The sequence below is a fragment of the Gadus macrocephalus genome, chromosome 7, assembly GCF_031168955.1.
Source record: "Gadus macrocephalus chromosome 7, ASM3116895v1".
NCBI lineage: Eukaryota > Metazoa > Chordata > Actinopteri > Gadiformes > Gadidae > Gadus > Gadus macrocephalus.
The window spans coordinates 5,809,714-5,828,030 of NC_082388.1; the positions used below are offsets into that span (position 1 = coordinate 5,809,714).

General features: G+C 44.9%; 3 long non-coding RNA genes across 5 annotated transcripts; 1 reads left to right on the top strand and 2 right to left on the bottom strand.

The window, feature by feature from the left end:
• Positions 1 to 2,266: 2,266 nt before the first annotated feature.
• Positions 2,267 to 3,890, bottom strand: LOC132460783 (uncharacterized). Its single transcript, XR_009526439.1, has 2 exons — positions 3,476 to 3,890; positions 2,267 to 2,925 (listed from the first exon to the last, which is right to left on the bottom strand). It is a non-coding gene; the product is annotated as an uncharacterized LOC132460783 (long non-coding RNA).
• A 2,255-nt stretch (positions 3,891 to 6,145) lies between these two features.
• Positions 6,146 to 17,918, bottom strand: LOC132460758 (uncharacterized). 2 transcript variants are annotated; one of them, XR_009526411.1, is made up of 4 exons: positions 17,706 to 17,918; positions 7,593 to 7,701; positions 6,856 to 7,018; positions 6,146 to 6,156 (listed from the first exon to the last, which is right to left on the bottom strand). It is a non-coding gene; the product is annotated as an uncharacterized LOC132460758 (long non-coding RNA). The 2 variants fall into 2 exon arrangements; XR_009526410.1 differs by lacking the exon at positions 6,146 to 6,156 and having other exon boundaries at positions 6,165 to 7,018; positions 17,706 to 17,915.
• Positions 14,815 to 16,173, top strand: LOC132460768 (uncharacterized). Of its 2 annotated transcripts, XR_009526423.1 has the most exons (3): positions 14,815 to 15,316; positions 15,400 to 15,450; positions 15,599 to 16,173. It is a non-coding gene; the product is annotated as an uncharacterized LOC132460768 (long non-coding RNA). The 2 variants fall into 2 exon arrangements; XR_009526422.1 differs by having other exon boundaries at positions 15,400 to 16,173.
• Positions 17,919 to 18,317: the final 399 nt, after the last annotated feature.

Consider the following 18,317-nt stretch of genomic DNA (forward strand, 5'->3'; position numbering starts at 1 on the left):
ATTATTTTACAAAAGACATACGGCGGCTTATATGACTACTGACCATCATTTGAGAGCTTACCATGGTGAAATTGCTCACGTGCTGTTTGTTTTGCTGCACTGGCACCTGCAAACATATCTGCAAAAGGGGCATACAATACATGTGACTTACCATTTCTTGCCAGTTGTGAGGACCATGCTACTGGAGCTCTCACATCAGGCGGGCGTGAAAGACGTAGATTCTTAGGTTCACCAGATGGCTCATCAGAGTCCGAGTCCATATACAGTGGATTTTGCCTGAATAAAAATCAATCCATTTTATATCAGGCCAAAGTCAAAATAAAATAATGCTGCTGTGACCTCCTTATTCTTAATTATGATGAATAATAATAGATAACTAGTACAATTGTGAGGGGACGGAAGTAACTTTCAGTGCACATCACTTACTTTGTTTTTCTTTTTTCACGTTCTTTTTCCTCCTCAGATTCGATTTCAGTGGTTGCACACATGGTTGAGTTGTGCTTGTGTTCTCCTCGTCTAGCTTCTTCATACGTTTCTGGAGAATGCAGAAGAAAGCAACAGCATTTTCCCATCTAGCTCTTAAGTCACTAGTACTTGAGAAGTTTCCAGTCAGCAAGCCCATTTCTCATTTCTGTCACACATCTGTCATACATATAGTATACATCATATACATACATTTTGGCTGATGCAAAACCTATACATCTTATACTCTACCTAAATGTATGTATATTATGTATGACAGAAATGAAAAATGGGCTACTTTCAAGAGTAAATTGTAGTGTGTATCATACAAGTTTTCCGTTAATTTTCATATGGGTTGTACTATACTCACGACATGTAATCAGTCACGCCGCTGTAGGTGATCCATGTGTTATCTGGCTCCATCCTTTGTTGAAGAGCTTTTGCAATTGTCAAACAGATCTGGATGCGCTACGAGGTTGCGCAAATGGATCTGTTTGCGTCAGCAGAGACGACCCACTGCCCAGAGTGGTACTCACTCAGGGGGCAGGGGGGGAGTTTGGGCCTGGATGCTCTATCACAAGAGTGGCCGACGGGCTTGTTGTATGCTTTTCCTCCGATCCCTCTCATCCCTCAGGTTCTGCAGAGGACCAAGGAGGGCCAACACACAGTCCTGCTGGTTGCCCCACGTTGGCCAGCGAGACCCTGGTTTTCAGATCTGCTCCAGCTACTGCAGTTGCCGAGCAGGGCAGACCTGCTGGCACAAGCAGGTGGGCAGATATGGCATCCGAACCCTGTCGCCCTGCGCCTTTGGGTTTGGCCAGTACAGAGCCCGTCACTCAGCGTTTAGATGCGTCTGTTCTGGAGTCACTCAACAACGTTAGGGCTTCATCTACAAGCAGGCCTGCCTTAACCTGCCATTGGGCCCTGGGGCTGAGCGGTTTCGTAGGCCCCCTGAGAGGGGGTCTTACAATGAAAATGTGCAAATGCCATGTGTCTAAAGTGCAAAATGTATTAGTGACCCTCTCTGAGCCACATAACATCACAATATTTATATTAGTAGATTATAGATGACCAAATAATTGAAGGATAGACAAGGTAAAGCCATGTTCCATGAAAGTTTGATTTAACTCCATATTACAGAAACAGCAGAAACACAAACACGCCTAATAACAGCATATTAACAAGTAAGAGGTTCCTCTTTGTCCTCGGCGGGACTTGGGAATCCATCTCACACACACACACACACACTGGTTTTCATAACTCATGAGGACGACCTTTATAATCATCACTTGTGAGGACCACCCTTTCCAGAGGTTGTAGAGAGCTGAAAAAAATTCAGTAAACTTGCCATAGCTTAGTTAAACTATACACGCCTTCAAAACTCTGAAATTATGAAGTGATGGTTTAACCAGGCTTTATGGGGACGTAAAAACCAGTATACATGCTTTCAGGGGACATCATTTACATAAATTAGAATATTTCACACAGATTATTTGGTGACTAATAGGGACCTGCATGTACATAAGACAATGAAAATTGTATAGTATAGCCCGAGGGACAAAGGTGTTTTAACCTCTCAAGTCCGAGAGCCCCTGGAACCAGGGGCGGCCATGCCCTCTGCAAATGTTCCTCTTTGCCATCCACCATCTATATGTGGCGTGATACCATCTTATTTCATGATATTACCGTGCACTATGTGTGTGTATGGGTTTTTATTTTACCAACACCATCGATGCCACCCTCACACATGGGAGGGATCTCCCAAACAGGTGTGGGTCCACAGTAAATAGCACCAGAGACGGTGGAGAATTAGATGCATTGATACTTTATTTTTAAAAGTATACCAGCACATACACACATTAGCATAGACACACATCACGCACAGACTCGAGCCATCAGAGTGTGGTTAATACATGTTAGAACCTGCTGGTGTATCCTTGTTGGCCAGGAAGAGGCATCAAGATACAGAATAGTCACAATATAAATGGAAGTCACATAGACCTCTGAAGAATAAGTTCCACCTCTGAGGCTCCGGTTCCCTCTGTAAAATGTCTATATTAAATAACATGGCGTGTTTGAATAATCGTACATAACAAAGTCTGTAGGTTGCGAAGAAAAAAAGGGAAGCTGCATCACGTTTTGATCTATACACTTTTTCCATCTAGTGTCGACTGGGTTTTTGGATTGTCTATGCCGTTAAAGTAGCATTAATAATCGTTACGATTATTACGACGATTATTAATGCTACTTTAATGGCACCGACAATCCAAAAACCCAGTCGACACTAGATGGAAAAAGTGTTGAGTTCAAAGCGTGACGCAGCTTTAACTTCTTCGCCACCTACAGATTTTGTTTAGTTAGACATTTTTGGCACAGTGCAAGCATGTATTAATGCCTTTATGTGCCTCTCGACGGCCTTTATCTCCGCTGGCTGCCATGGTTTCCTTTTGAGTGGAGCCTTTCCTGTAAATGGGAAGGAGGAGGAAGGAGAAGGGAAGGAAGGAGATACAGTTTCTATAAGTTTCATGTCCTGCATCAACAATCCTCAGTGATCTGCTCATTAGTACACCTTATTGTAAAGTGTCAACTAAAAACTTTTTATTAACTTTTTATTGTATTACATGCCACACACTTTCATTTAGAGACTATAATATTAATTCCTTATTTTTGTTTTTTAGTAACAGTAGCATTATGTCTTCGATATTATGGCAGCTTTCTTCTTCTTATTTAACATTTTAATTTTCTTGTCATAATTCTTTTGTCTGCAATCTTTCTTTCATCTTCAATTAATATATGTCCTATTATCTGTTTTCTCAGCCATCTGTGAAGCACTTTGAACTGCACTAACTGTATGAAAGGGGCTATATAAAAAAAAGATTGATTGGAGTGTCCCGCTCTCAGTCTGTTGGTTGACTCCTGCATTAACATGCATCCAAGTAGCCATGAAAATTAACGTCATCACAGGGACAAACAAATAGGTTAGTTGAACTACGCAAGAGGAACTACGCCTCACCTAGAAAGCAGACGAGACCAGGCGGTGGTGCAGAAAAGCTGCAATCGAGTCAGTTTACAAAGAAAAGAAACAGACCGTTTCCTGCAGCCTTCAAAAGAATATACAGGAAAACTTAAGTCTTAAGTCAAGAGATATCTACATCCTGTTAGATCCACTATAAAAGCAGCAGTAAATAAGTTTGCAATTATTATCAAGCGCACAAGATGTTTAACAAATTGAACCTTCATTGAACAACATGAGACTAATATTATGACATAACATTTGTATTTTCTAGATCACATGGTGTTTGTTGTCCAAACTAAGAGTGAATCAGCATCTACTGAGCATCAGCAGAGTGAGGTGTCTGCACAACGCCCAAAGATACTATCTACCCCAGTCACAGTCTGTTCACCCTAATGCCACCTGGCAAATTCCTGAGAAGGAATTCTACTGTCATATTTTGTCCTGCTTTGTCAACCTCTGTCTGCTGTCAAAGAGACAGAGTATGCCTAGTGGGGACATTTCACTCATCTTGAATAAACCCTGCTGAGTGGGGACATTTCACACACCTGTACGTTCTCCGTTATCAGATACTTAACGTAACATTACACTGAAACCAAACCATAAAAGGTGCATTGTGGGGACGTCGTGAATGTCCCAGACTACAGCGACATTTTGCCCCGGGAAAATTACTCATCAAGGTTTAGATGTGTCCTACATATCCCTTAATCATTAGCCTTATACAAGCATTAGAGAAAACAGTTTGGCAGACCTGATGCATAATAGATTCCCCTCATAATTATCAGATTATTTTCATTTACCTGCTTAAAGTAAACAACAGAAGACGTCAAAGGTGACTAGAAGACAGCAGTGGGCGGCACTACTGGGCGGCACTAGCTCAGGAGGTAGAGAGGGTTGGCTGGTAACCGCAAGGTTGCTAGTTCGATCCCCGGCTCCTCCTAGCGTGTGTCGAGGTGTCCCTGAGCAAGGCACCTAACCCTAACTGCTCCCGACGAGCTGGCTGTCGCCTTGCATGGCTGACTCCGCTGTCGGTGTATGAATGTGTGTATGAATGGGTGATTGTGTGGCAATATTGTAAAGCGCTTTGGGTGGCCACTGGTTACAGATAAAGCGCTATATAAATGCAGACCATTTACCATTTACTAGAGGAAAACATTAAGTGATGGACATGAATTACCTGTTGACCAGTGTCCTCTAACCAGGCAGCTTCATCCCATTGTGGCTCTGACATGAGCACAGACTGGGAGCTCACACAGGGCGTGTCAGGTTCACATGTAGTCATCTGCAATTTGATACAAAAAGTGAATCAGTCAATTTCATGCAAACACTGCATAATATTATATTATTTTAATACATTTTCTAAAGGACATGTCTCTTGGGTTAAATACATGCCAACACAGCAGACTAGTGAGAAAGAATTCTAGCGTCATATTTTGTCCTGCTTTGTCAACCTCTGTCTGCTGTCAAATAGACTATGCGTAGTGGGGACATTTCACACATCTTGAATAAACCCTGCTGAGTGGGGACATTTCACACACCTGTACGTTCTCGGTTATCAGACACTTAACATAACATTACACTGAAACAAAACCATAAAAGGTGCATTGTGGGGACGTCGTGAATGTCCCACACTACAGCGACATTTTGCCCCGGGAAAATTACTCAACACAGTTAAGATGTGTCCTACATATCCCTTAATCATTAGCCTTATGCAAGCATTACTGAAACTGTTTGGCAGACCTCATGCATAATAGATTCCCCTCATTATTATCATATTCTTTTCATTTACCTGCTTAAAGTAAACAACAGAAGACGTGAAAGGTGACTAGAAGACACTAGAGGAAAATATTAAGTGATGGACATGAATTACCTGGTGACCAGTGTCCTCTAACCAGACAGCTTCATCCCACTGTGGCTCTGACATGAGCACAGACTGGGAGCTCACACAGTGCGTGTCAGGTTCACATGTAGTCATCTGCAATTTCATACAAAAAGTAAATCAGTCAATTTCATGTAAACACTGCATACTATTATATTATTTTAATTCATTTTCTAAAGGACATGTCTCTTGGGTCAAATACATCCCCACACACGAAACTAGCGAGAAAGGATTCTATGGTCATATTTTGTCCTGCTTTGTCAACCTGTCAACCGGACATTTCACACATGTTGAATTAACTGTGTTGAGTGGGGACATTTCGCACACCTGTACGTTCTCCTTTATCAGATACTTAACATAAAGTTTCACTGAAACAAAACCATACAAGATGTATTGTGGGGACGTCGGGAACGTCCCAGACTACAGTGACATTTGGCCCTGATTCAGATGCCTCCTGAATATCCAATGTTTTAATATACAATAGAAAAAATGATCATTTATTGAAATTGATTTATATAGTTTCAAACAAAGATACCATCAATCATTAAGTTATTCCAAGACATTCTTGAATTGTATATACCTTAACACTAGTTGTAACACGTACCTGCTTTCGCCATGGGCAGTCCTCTCCATAATTATATGCAATTTCTTCACCTTCTTTTATGTCTTTGAGACATAAAAGACACAGAGGTGTGTGCTTCCTGCAATGTCTATTCTCTTCATCATGCAATTGGGATGTCTGGTCATCGTTCACCAAGCGGCCGAAGGAACCATCTTCTCTAGAGGCGTCAGGGCGTCAATGCTTTACAACCACAAATAAAAATAGAGAAAAATGGAAAAAATATTATTATTACTTTTCATTAAAACATCATTTACTAGCATACAAGATCACAGTTTTACATGAGTTATTGATTGAGTAAGCATATAAGTTAACGTCACAATGGATTCCGGAAGGTTGACCCAAATGCAGGGGATGACAGGCAGAACATTTCCATAGATATATAATGACTCAGATATCGCCTAAGCTGCGCTGTTCAGTGGAACGTATGCGTCAATGGTAACATATAAATTGTAAAAAGACACACCGTGTGAAGTTATTTTTTAATTTTGGCAAGTAGCCGTGTAATAAGCGGGATAATGTATAGAACGTCGCAAAATAAGGTCATTATCGCAAAATAAGCCCCTTCACGGCAAAGCAAGACACCTCCGCTTTCGCGTCGGTGTCCGGTTCGCCCTTTGCCCGATAATGACCGGCGTTCTATACATTATCCCTTACACACATATAAATGTCTGTGTTGAAAGATTAATGTTAGAAATAAAACGACCCTTGCATTGCATTTTGAGGGACTTGTGTCTCAGCAGCAGCGTCGTTTATACTTTCCTGTAGTTGGTAGCAGGCTACGGCAGCGGCGGATTAGTAATTATTGGATTAGTTTTGTTTAAGCAAGTGTAACGACTTCAGTACAAGGTAGTATAGTTAAGGTGCAATTTAAAATCTTACCACCATGTTTTGCCTCCCAACTTGAACGCGAACAAAAATCCAGAACATGCAGGGTTATAAATTCTTCTTCTCTTTTGAGCTTCACCATCGCTTATCAAATCTCCCCTGTATTCCACTATAAAATCTCCTTTGGAGAATGAACCTATGGCGAACACCCCACGCCCTGCAAAAAAAAAGAAAGACAGGAAAATTAAAACATTCCATTTTCAGCCCTTCACAACAGATGAAGAGTGACAATAACACATAAATTGGCTTCCTAATAAGTTTTGCAATTATAATCATGTTTCTTAAATACAGTATAATGCTTGGGTATTGGCATCAATTACCGACATACGTGTAAGCATAGCCTATCTTTGAGACGCTGGTCAATCATTATAGTAGAAATGACTAATTATTAGATTAATGTAGCTTATTGAATACAGAATAAATACATAGTTATTTTGGTAAAGTTCATATTTATGCTGTCAGATTTCACTGTGACCTTAAAAATCGGTCTTGGTTTATTCTACTGTATACTGTAGGACAGAAAACTCAGAGCAAAATCACTCTGATTTAACCAATCTACAGTACAATAATAAGTGTAATTAAATCACATTCTTTAGACCTGCTTACCTAATGGAGAGAGGAATTAGATATGGTATCACTTTAAGACACTTGTTTTGTAATTTATTATCCCACTTCCACCCTTTATATCCATCCATCCATCCATCGATAGATACCATATGCCATAATTTTACCTTTTACTACATTGATGTACTTCACCTCCAGTTTCCATGTTTTGTCAGTCTTTAAACCGACATGGTGACAGGCATCTGTGAGGGGACTGATTCTTGGTGGCATTTCAAACTGCAGAGAAATACAAAAGTGAAATCGATTTTGTTAAGGGTTGAGGGTGCAGGCAGGCAGGTAGGACCCAGACGCAGACGGTTTAGGGAGAACAGCACTTTATTTATGCCTAAAGGCTAAGGCAAGGAACCAGGGAACTCAGGTGACAACAGGGAACACGCAGGACGAACAACCACAATGATAGCACAAGGTACAAAGGAAAGACAAGGGCTTAAGTAACAAACAGAACGAGGAACAGCTGAGACACATTAGGGGAGGGAACAGTGATCAACACAGGAGGGAAACACAGGGAAACACACCAAAACACGACAGACCATGACAGTACCCCCCCCTTAAGGGTCGACTCCCAGGCGACCCACGACAAGCAAAAAAAACGAAGAAAGTCAAACCCAAAACAGGTGGGTGGAGGGGCGCCAGGAGGGGGGAATCCAAAAAAAATAAATGGACTGGGGCAGAGCGGAGGGACGTCAGGTGGGCGGCCAGAAAACTGCCCCAGGGCATGGCAGGGAGCCTCAGGCGGACGGCCTGGGGGGCAAGCAGAGGCAGAGTGAAGGCGGAACCCTTCAGGAGACCGGCGGCAAGGACGATGAGGGCTCAGTCCCTCAGGAGGCCTGCAGCGGCAAGGAAACCCCTCTGAAGGCCAGCAGTGGCGAAGGCGGAAACCTTCAGTAGGCCGGCGAAGGTGAGGTAGAGGGCGGGTGCCCTCAGGAGGAAGGCGAGGTGGAGGGCGGGTCCCCTCTGGAGGAAGGAGAGGTAGAGGGCGGATCCCCTCTAGTGGAAGAGCAGGTAAGATAAGATAAGATAGTCCTTTATTAATCCCCCTTGGGAGAAATTCACAGGTGACCAGCAGTACAGTGGGAAAAGAGAAGAGCGAAAAAACAGTATATATACAATACATTTACTAATTGAAAATAAAATTATAGTACAAAACTATTTTAATAAGATAAAGTTAAGATAAAACAAACATACTATATACATGTAACTCTCCGTTTGTAGGTGACCTGTGTGCTAAGTAAATAAATAAGTACGATGAAATATGAGGTATAAAATAAATAACAAATAACAAGGTTAACAATAGGTGCAGTCCTTAGGTGTGCGGTTTAGTCCTTAAACAGGTCTGGATAAAGGAGCTGTTGGGACTTTGGGGACGTTGGGAGCGGGGGGTTGAGGTGTTATAAAGTCTGATAGCTGATGGGATGAAAGAGCCCCCCAAGCGCTTTGAGGCACGTGGCTGAGAGAGTCTGTGGCTGAATGTGCTCCTGAGTTGCCTCAGCTCAGCGTAGAGAGGGTGAGAGGGATTGTCCATGATCGCCTGCAGCTTCCCCCTCATCCTCCTCTCTGTCACAGCCTCCACACAGTCCAGCTTCATCCCCACCACAGAGCTCGCCTTCCTCACCAGCTTATTCATCTTGCTGGCACCACCGCTCCCGATGCCTCCTCCCCAGCACACTACAGCAAAGAAGGTGGCACTGGCTACCACAGACTGGTAGAACATCTGTAGTAGCCTAGTGCACACCTCGAAAGACCTGAGCCTCCTCAGGAAGAACAGCCTACTCTGTCCCTTCCTGTAGAGGGCCTCAGTGTTGTCTGACCAGTCTAATTTATTGTTCAGGTGCACCCCAAGGAACTTGTAGGTGTCCACCATCTCCACCTCCTCCCCGTTTATGGAAACAGGTATTGGGGTGCTCTTTCTGCGCCGGAAGTCCACCACCAGCTCCTTGGTTTTCCCGGTGTTGAGCTGAAGGTGGTTCCCGTCACACCATCCCACAAAGTTCTCAACTAGTTCCCTATACTCTTCCTCCCTATTGTCTGTGATGCATCCAACAATGGAGGAGTCATCAGAGAACTTCTGCAGATGGCATGCTCGGGAGTTGTAGCAGAAATCCGAGGTGTAGAGGGAGAACAAAAACGGTGAAAGTACAGTTCCCTGGGGTGTGCCGGTGTTGCTGGTCACCACGTCTGACAAGCAGTGTCGCAGCCTGACATACTGCGGCCTGTCCGTGAGGTAGTTTGAAATCCATGCCACCATGTCAGGATCCACCTTCATCACTTGGAGCTTCTCCACCAGCCGGACTGGCTGGACGGTGTCGATAGCACTGGAGAAGTCGAAGAACATGATTCTGACCATGCTCTGCGGCCTCTCCAAGTGTGTGTAAGCTCTGTGAAGCAGGCAGATGATGGCGTCCTCCACGCCGATGTCGGTCTGGTACGCAAACTGCAGTGGGTCCAGGCAGTCACGCACCAAGGGCCTGAGGTGCTCCAGGACTATCCTCTCGAAGATTTTCATGACGTGTGACGTTAGAGCCACAGGTCTGAAGTCTTTTGGAGCGCTGGGTCGTCCCTTCTACGCAGGATGTCTTCCAGAGTGTTGGCACCTTTTTCAACCTCAGGGAGAGGCCGAAAAGATGCGTGAACACTCCTGCCAGCTGCTCTGCACAAATCTTGAGCACCCTCGGGCTGATGTCGTCCGGTCCTCTGGCCTTGTATGTCCTGATCCTGGTGAGCTGCCGTCTCACGTAGCTGGTGTTGATGATGGGGTTTGTTGTTGCTGGGGTCACTGGGATAGTTGGGGGTGTGATGAGGGAATGACTGATCCCTGGGCTTGACATTGGTCCAGCCACCTTAGAATTGTGGAAAGGGAGAGAGAGAGAGGGTGGTGCTGGGAGGGGAGGTGCAAAAGCTGCCATCCCCGGGTCTTGTGGTATAGCAGAGAGATGAGTAGTGCAGGAGGGGGAGGGGGGTGTTGGTCTGGCCCCAGTTGGTGAGTCAAATCTGTTAAAAAACAGGTTTAGCTCGTCGGCCCGTTCCTTTGTCCCTTCCTGTGATCCTCCAGCATTTTTCATGCCAGTGATGGTTCTCAACCCCGCCCACACCTCTCGGGGGTTGTTCTGCTGCAGCTTCCCCTCTATTCTGTTCTTGTAGCAGTCTTTAGCCCTCCTCAGTTCCCTCCTCAGCTCTCTCTGTATTTCCCTCTGTGTGTCCTTATTGTCTCCTGCCATGAAGGCTCTCCTCTTCCGGTTCAACAGGACTTTGATGTCCCTGTTGATCCAGGGTTTGCTGTTGGGGAAGCAGCGAACCTTCTTGGTGGGGACAACACTCTCCTCACAGAACTTTATATAGTCTGTGACGCATTGAGTGAGACCCTCAATATCGTCGCCGTAGTCTTCCTGAAACATCTCCCAGTCTGTTGTCCTGTAGCACTCCATCAGGGCCTCCTCAGCCTCCACAGACCACTGCTGTACAGTCCTGGTGGTGATTGGCTGTCTCCTCACAAGAGGTTTGTATATAGGAGACAGTTGTATCAAGCAGTGGTCTGATTTGCCCAGGGGGGGCAGAGCTGTTGCACTGTATGCCTCCTTAACATTGGCATACAGTAAGTCCAATGTCTTATCCCCTCTGGTGCTGCAGGTCACATACTGAGTGAAGTCAGTCTGTGTCTTTGAGATGTTAACATGGTTGAAGTCTCCATTCACTATAATGAGAGCGTTGGGATGCCGAGTTTGCAGGTCTGCGACGGTGGAGTGAATGACGTCACAAGCCCGCCCCGCAACAGCTGATGGTGGAGTGTAAACAACAACAATAATGACAGCCGAGAACTCACGGGGCAGATAGTAAGGTCTCAGTCCCACAGCCAACAGCTCAACATCAGGCGAGCACGTGATTTCCTTCGTAGTAACATGTCCAGGGTTCCACCATTTGGAGTTAACAAAGACGGCCAGTCCACCACCCGACTTCTTACCGCTCTGTTTGTCTCTGTCCGCCCGAACTAGCGTGAAGTCGGCTAGTTGCACAGAGCAATCTGGTATCCCGTTCAGCCATGTCTCCGTCAGGCACAACACACTGCATTCCCGGTATTCGCGCTGTCCGGTAATGAGGGCTGATAGTTCGTCCGTCTTGTTGGGCAGTGAGCGTACATTCCCCATGACGACCGAGGGAAGACGGGGCTTGTATCTCCACCTCCTCTCCGACTTCTTGTTCCTCACCATGGCTCCTGCTCTGGTCCCACGCCGCCTTAACTTCAACTCCCTCAGGATCCCCTTCGGGCACACCACTGGTTGATCCCGGTGCTGGAGGAGCTCGTCTCGGGAATAGACGTTGGCCCTGTGTTGTTGTTGTTTGGTGGTCGCGGTGGTCGCGGTGATCGTCACATTGTTGCACATTGTTGTTGTTGCACAACCGTTTAAGAGCCCTATTGATTTATAATTTATCTCAAGAATTAAACCTACGTATTAACAAAGCCTAGAGTTGAAGTTCTAAAAAGTATATCTAGATAACAATTTTTTAAATAAAAAGGAAATAGGAAAAGGGGGTCGGGAGCTGCTGTATCGGGCTGCCACTCGCTGCGGCGCCATGGTAACCACAACAGAGGGTGGGTCCCCTCTGGTGGAAGGCCAGGTAGAGGGTGGGTCCCCTCTGGTGGAAGGCCAGGTAGAGGGCGGGTCCCCTCTGGAGGAAGGCCAGGTAGAGGGCGGGTCCCCTCTGGAGGAAGGCCAGGTAGAGGGCGGGTCCCCTCTGTAGGAAGGCCAGGTAGAGGGCGGGTCCCCTCTGTAGGAAGGCCAGGTAGAGGGCGGGTTCCCTCTGGAGGAAGGCCAGGTAGAGGGCTGGTCCCCTCTGGAGGTAGGCGAGGTAGAGGGCGGACCCCCTGTGGAAGGCGGGACCCCTCAGGAAGGCAAGGTAGAGGGCGGGTCCCCTCAGGAGGAAGGCCAGGTAGAGGGCGGGTCCCCTCTGGAGGACAAGGTAGAGGGCGGGTCCCCTCAGGAGGAAGGCCAGGTAGAGGGCGGGGCCCCTCTGGAGGAAGGCCAGGTAGAGGGCGGATCCCCTCTGGAGGACAAGGTAGAGGGCTGGTCCCCTCTGGAGGTAGGCGAGGTAGAGGGCGGACCCCCTCTGGAAGGCCTTGAAGAGGAACCCCCCTCGGGAAGGAGTGGAGGAGGACCCCCACAGGCAGGAGCGGAGGACGTGCCTCCCCTGGACGGTCTGGAGGGCGGGCCACCTCCGGCAGGAGCAGAGGCTGGTAGCTAGGGACCGGAGGCAGAGGCTGGTAGCTAGGGACCGGAGGCAGAGGCTGGTAGCTAGGGACCGGGGGCAGAGGCGAGTAACCCCTGACTGCAGCCCGCAGATCGAGGAGGAGCTAAATGTGGGCGGGCTTAAACGTTTAAGCCCGCCCACATTTAAGGAAAATTCCGCGCAGTATCATGGACTCAGACGGAAATACGTTCTCCCGCTTTCTGCAGAAAGCGGGAGAACGTATTTCCGTCTGAGTCCATGATACTGCGCGCTTTTCTGCCTAGAGGTAAGTTGCCGCTCTCTGTTCGTGTACATTATAAACGAATGTATGGATAGAACAACAAGTTGATCATTAAAATATTCATGGAAGTAACATGCATAGGCCTCATGTTTATGTCATGAGGTCGTTTGAAAAATAGCATTTAGGCAGTGTTTTTAAGCTTTTTTTAACGCCATGCCCTCGGGCGTGGCGTCCACATATGAGGACAATTAAATAAACTCCAATATTTTGCTTATCATGGTAATATTCTCCAAACCACATTGGTAAGATATGTTTTGTGAAACATTGAAACCTGATTTAAATTTTGCTTTTCCCCTCCAGATTTGCCTGCACATTGCACCACGACATTGCACCACATAACACACACATTACAAAACCAACAGTCCTTTTCAGAACTCCTCTCTGTCTGTCTGTCTTTGTCTGACTGACTGACTGATGGTCTGTCTGTCGGACTGACTGATGGTCTGTCTGTCTGACTGACTGTCTGTCTGTCTGACGGACCGTCTGTGTCCTTATTTTCTCTGGTCAGGTAGGTTCACTGCAATGCTTAAAAAAAAAATCATATTTCATATCCGGGTTTATAAAAACAGTTACTAATGCGCTATATTTGTGTGTGTTTCTACCCTAGAGTATGTCTGAGAGAAATAAAGAAGGTAATCAATAAATCATTCACTTGAATTCGAGTATGATAAGGCATAATAACAGGATTTGAATATCAACATTTAATGCATAGCCTTACTCTTTGTATAGTGCATTCCATTTTGATATTGGAATTCTGCGTTGACAATGATCAAAATAAATGTAATGAAATACATTCATTTATTCATTCTTTGTGTCCGTTTGTTACATACAGCTGTTTTGATTGACCTTGTGTTGCCTTCGTACATGTGCGTGCGCGCGCGCGCGCGCGCGTGCGTGCGTGCGTGTGTGTGTGTGTGCGTGTGCGTGACAGGTGTCCCACTGCGGTACCCCCCGCTACATGGAGCCCCACATCCTGGGCTGGAGGCCTCTCATGCTCTCCATGGTCAAGCTCAGGCTGATTTACTTCCTCTTCCTGAGGCCATCCCTGATGACGTCAATGTGGTAAAAAAGATAACAATTTCAGCGTCAATTTCAGATGGTAAAAGATATGTTTTAGCAGATGTTTAAGTGATGCTGTGCCTTTTAATTTTTATTCTTTTCCCCTCTGATATATAGAGACACATTAGTATACTTTTGGATGGTGATACACCAAAAATTTATAACATCACCAACAGTGAACTGTTCCACTGTCCCTTCTGTAAATTCGTGGGTGCAAAATATAAGGTTGACAACCATGTAAAAGGCCATTCGTCAGTGAAACACAAAGGTGCTTATCTAAATTATTACACAAATTAATTAATTTGTATTTTTGAATATGTAAGTATGAATCTTACTTCCTTAATTCCTCTCTTACAGAGTTCACAATAATAAAGTGTGGATTGAGTTGTCGGACGGCAACACATTTTCATTGTTGCTATTGTGCAGCAACACTTCTAAATCGAATGCAATTGGTAAGGCACCTACAAATACACCAGGAGGAGGTGCAAGCTGCAGCCCCTACACAGCACTTTGTGGCCCCCACTCAGCTCCCTGTGGCCCCCGCTCAGCTCCCTGTGGCCCCCGCTCAGCTCCCTCAGCTCCCCGTGGCCCCCGCTCAGCTCCCTCAGCTCCCCGCTTCTTTACACAACAAGTCGCTCATTGCTGATTTTAATGTTTTTCGATAATAATTAAATGCATGTCAGCTCTGTTGGGATTCCAGGAACATTACACAACTCACTGCAACTGGTAATATTTGAATTTGAATATTTAACAGATACTGAGGCCACAGGCTAGGGAGATTTTCTTCCTAGATTCCCTCTGGGGCAGCGGTTGGAGAGATGAGAGTAGAACCAGTCTATTCAGGTTTTTAGGGCACCTCGCATAATCCTTTCTGGACAGTGGTAGTTCTGTTTTAAACCACTTGTCCTTTTGTTTGTTTTAATCGATGGTTCGGTTTTTATTTGATCTAAAATAATCCATTCCATATTCCAACTACAGTATTTTGATTCCTTAAACAGATGGAAACAGAACTATTTATCTTTTTTGAGACAGGCAGTTCTTTTTAAGCCCGTTATGAAAACTTTTTTATTTGAAGTTCCAACCTCTTCCTTATTCAGTTCAGGCTTTGTTCCAAGCGTTTATGCATGCTTTTCAAACAAAAGTTAATTGAAGTTGAGTTACTTTTATTTACTTTGCTTATTATTTGACAGACACGTTGCTCACAGCCTCTCTTCTGGCCCCTGGAGAGAGCTTGGTGTGAATGATGTCCAGGTAAGACATTACATAATAGCATTTGCTAACTTATTACTATTTTCTTGCCATACTTTTATTAAAATACATTGTTCATACCTCAGGGCCTAACAAAGCAAGGGTGCTCCAACAACTGTGGCGTGTTTGTTTTGATGGTAAGACCTAATCAGTATGTTATAGCATTGCTGTTGTCTGTAAAAAATGTTTGCTTGCTACATTAAAACCACATTAATTTGTATTGAAAAATAATTATCCTTGGGAACACGCCTGACATTATATTAACCAGTACCTCTTGAATTTCAGTACACTCTGTACATTGTAATGGGGGCCAATTGTGATTTCAGAGAGGTATGTGTAAATCATGACACATTATGCTTAGTGTACAAGGTGTTATTTATTTTTACAACATATTAACATCTTCCTGCATTTCCTTCTTCAAAGGAAAACATGCTGCAAATTAGGAGATGGTGGTGTCTCGCTCTCCTGCAGAACTTCCCCATACCGTAAGAGCCCTGAATATCACACTTTTGAATCAAATGACAAAAAAAAACAGTTTTACGCACTGCCAACAGACCAATGTGAATGTTTCATAGTTACTGTATGTTGTCATAAAATCACTAAGGTCTGAGGAAGACCGATTGCAGGACAGAAAACGGCGACGAGTGCAAGGAGGGCTACAGGTGAGAGGTCATGTGATTAATTTGTCTTGTAGTCAACTATTGCTAGACTAAAGCGTAATCCCTCCACTTATTTCAATTATCTGTTTCACATCTTGCATTGTTATTGTGCCTATAAGAACCGCAATCTGTTTCCTTTCTAGACGCTGGGAAATTGACGGACCTGGAAACCGGGAACAGGGTTGCTTGCTATGGGCCAGATACTTGATAATACCTTGATACTTGCCTTTGTCAAACATTTATGGAAGCTTTTTTTTTTTCTTCTTAAAGATCAACATTTTTTGCCTGGGGTGAAAATAAAAATCAATGATGCATAGTCTTCTGTCTTTGGTTTATTTGACATGGCTAATATAATTGAGTGTACGAAATAATATGTGTCTATACTAAAAAAGACATTTGAAATGACAAGTTAAAAGTAGGAATGTCTAAGTCTATCAAATGCATGAACTTCTTTCCATATTACCGGTAAGTCATTGTGCTGTGCTGTGCTGTATTGATGTTTGAGAATGTGCTGCCGGATCTCCGCCACCAGATGGCGCCCGAGAGGGTAAAACCATGATACTGCGCGGAATTTTCCTTAAATGTGGGCGGGCTTAAACGTTTAAGCCCGCCCACATTTAGCTCCTCCTCGATTTGCGGGCTGCAGTCAGGGGCACTTGGCAGAGGCTGGTAGCGGGGGACCGGGGACAGAGGCTGGTAGCGGGGAACCGGGGGCAGAGGCTGAGAGCGGGGAACCGGAGGCAGAGGCTGGTAGCGGGGAACCGGGGGCAGAGGCTGAGAGTAGGAGCGTGGAGGCTTAGGCCGGTCACAAAAGTCCGGTGGCAGAGGCATGTAGCTCTCAGGCCAAAAGACTGTGGGGCTGAGCAGCTCAACTGCCCACTCGGGCAAGGCGTCCTCCAACTCGGGCCTTGACGAGACAGCCCTGCGTGTACGTTTCAAGATAGCCTCCTGCTCCTTCTTGCTGGGAATGTTCTCCCAGAAATCCATTGCTTTGATTATGAACATCAATAAATCCTCCAACTCACGGCAAAATTGAGCGTCCGCTGGGTCCAATGTTGGTGCTATCATTCTGTTAAGGGTTGAGGGTGCAGGCAGGCAGGTAGGACCCAGACGCAGACGGTTTAGGGAGAACAGCACTTTATTTATGCCTAAAGGCTAAGGCACGGAACCAGGGAACTCAGGTGACAACAGGGAACACGCAGGACGAACAACCACAATGATAGCACAAGGAACAAAGGAAAGACAAGGGCTTAAGTAACAAACACAACGAGGAACAGCTGAGACACATTAGGGGAGGGAACAGTAATCAACACAGGACGGAAACACAGGGAAACACACCAAAACACGACAGACCATGACAGATTTGACTTCAAGTAAATTTCCCATGCATGGGATGAAATAAAGTTTTTATCTTTTTATCTTATCTTATCAGTTCTAGTTAAATCATACTACATGAGATGCATTCAAAGTTGGTAGCTGAATAACACATTTGCATTTTGTGAAATGTTAAGCATTTTGTACGCTTGAAAAAGTGCACTGTCGCCGGGGCTCCGGCGACAGAGCCCAGGCTGCAGATGGTAATGCTGCGGATGCTAATGCTAACTAGCTAACGTTACATGTGCGTTTGGCTAGCAGTCAACAAGCAGACCATTTTAAAACATAAATAAACGGCTACATGATGCATAAAGCTCTTGCTATTACACAATATTTCAAGAAAATGGTTGGATACTTACTGAACACGCCACTTGCTCCGGGTAAATCCTTAATATGCATCAAATTCGACGGTTTCACAGAGATAAAAGGATCTTCTTCTCGATTGAGGTTGAACCTGAAGGTACATTTGACTTCCTGTCTGATTTCACATTAAAAGCAAACGGCCAAAGTCACAAGCCCCTTACTAGCATTGGAAGAATGTATTGTTTGGACAATCGGAAATATATGTTTAATCTTATTATTATGGAAAAAATCTATAAATGGTAATTCACTAATAAGAAGTCATGTTTTATTGGTTTTACTATATCAAGCAATATATTATTTCAATCGAACACTCAATTAATTATAAAGCAATTACAATTCCTATAAGTTGTATTTTGTATTGAATAAAATTGCCAATGCTGTGAACATTGAACGGAGCGTGCATGCGTTCTTCCCGGACGGCCACCGAAGAGGCAGTCACGTCAGAGAGCGCGCAGGTTGCCAGCAATCAAGCGCCATGGTTAAAGCACCATTCTGCTGTCGCAAATACAAATATCCCTGATATATGTAGAAGACTATTTATTGTACAGTATTTTGTGTCATAACCATTGTTTGTATTGTAAACATGTGTGCAATATTCATAGGCAGAG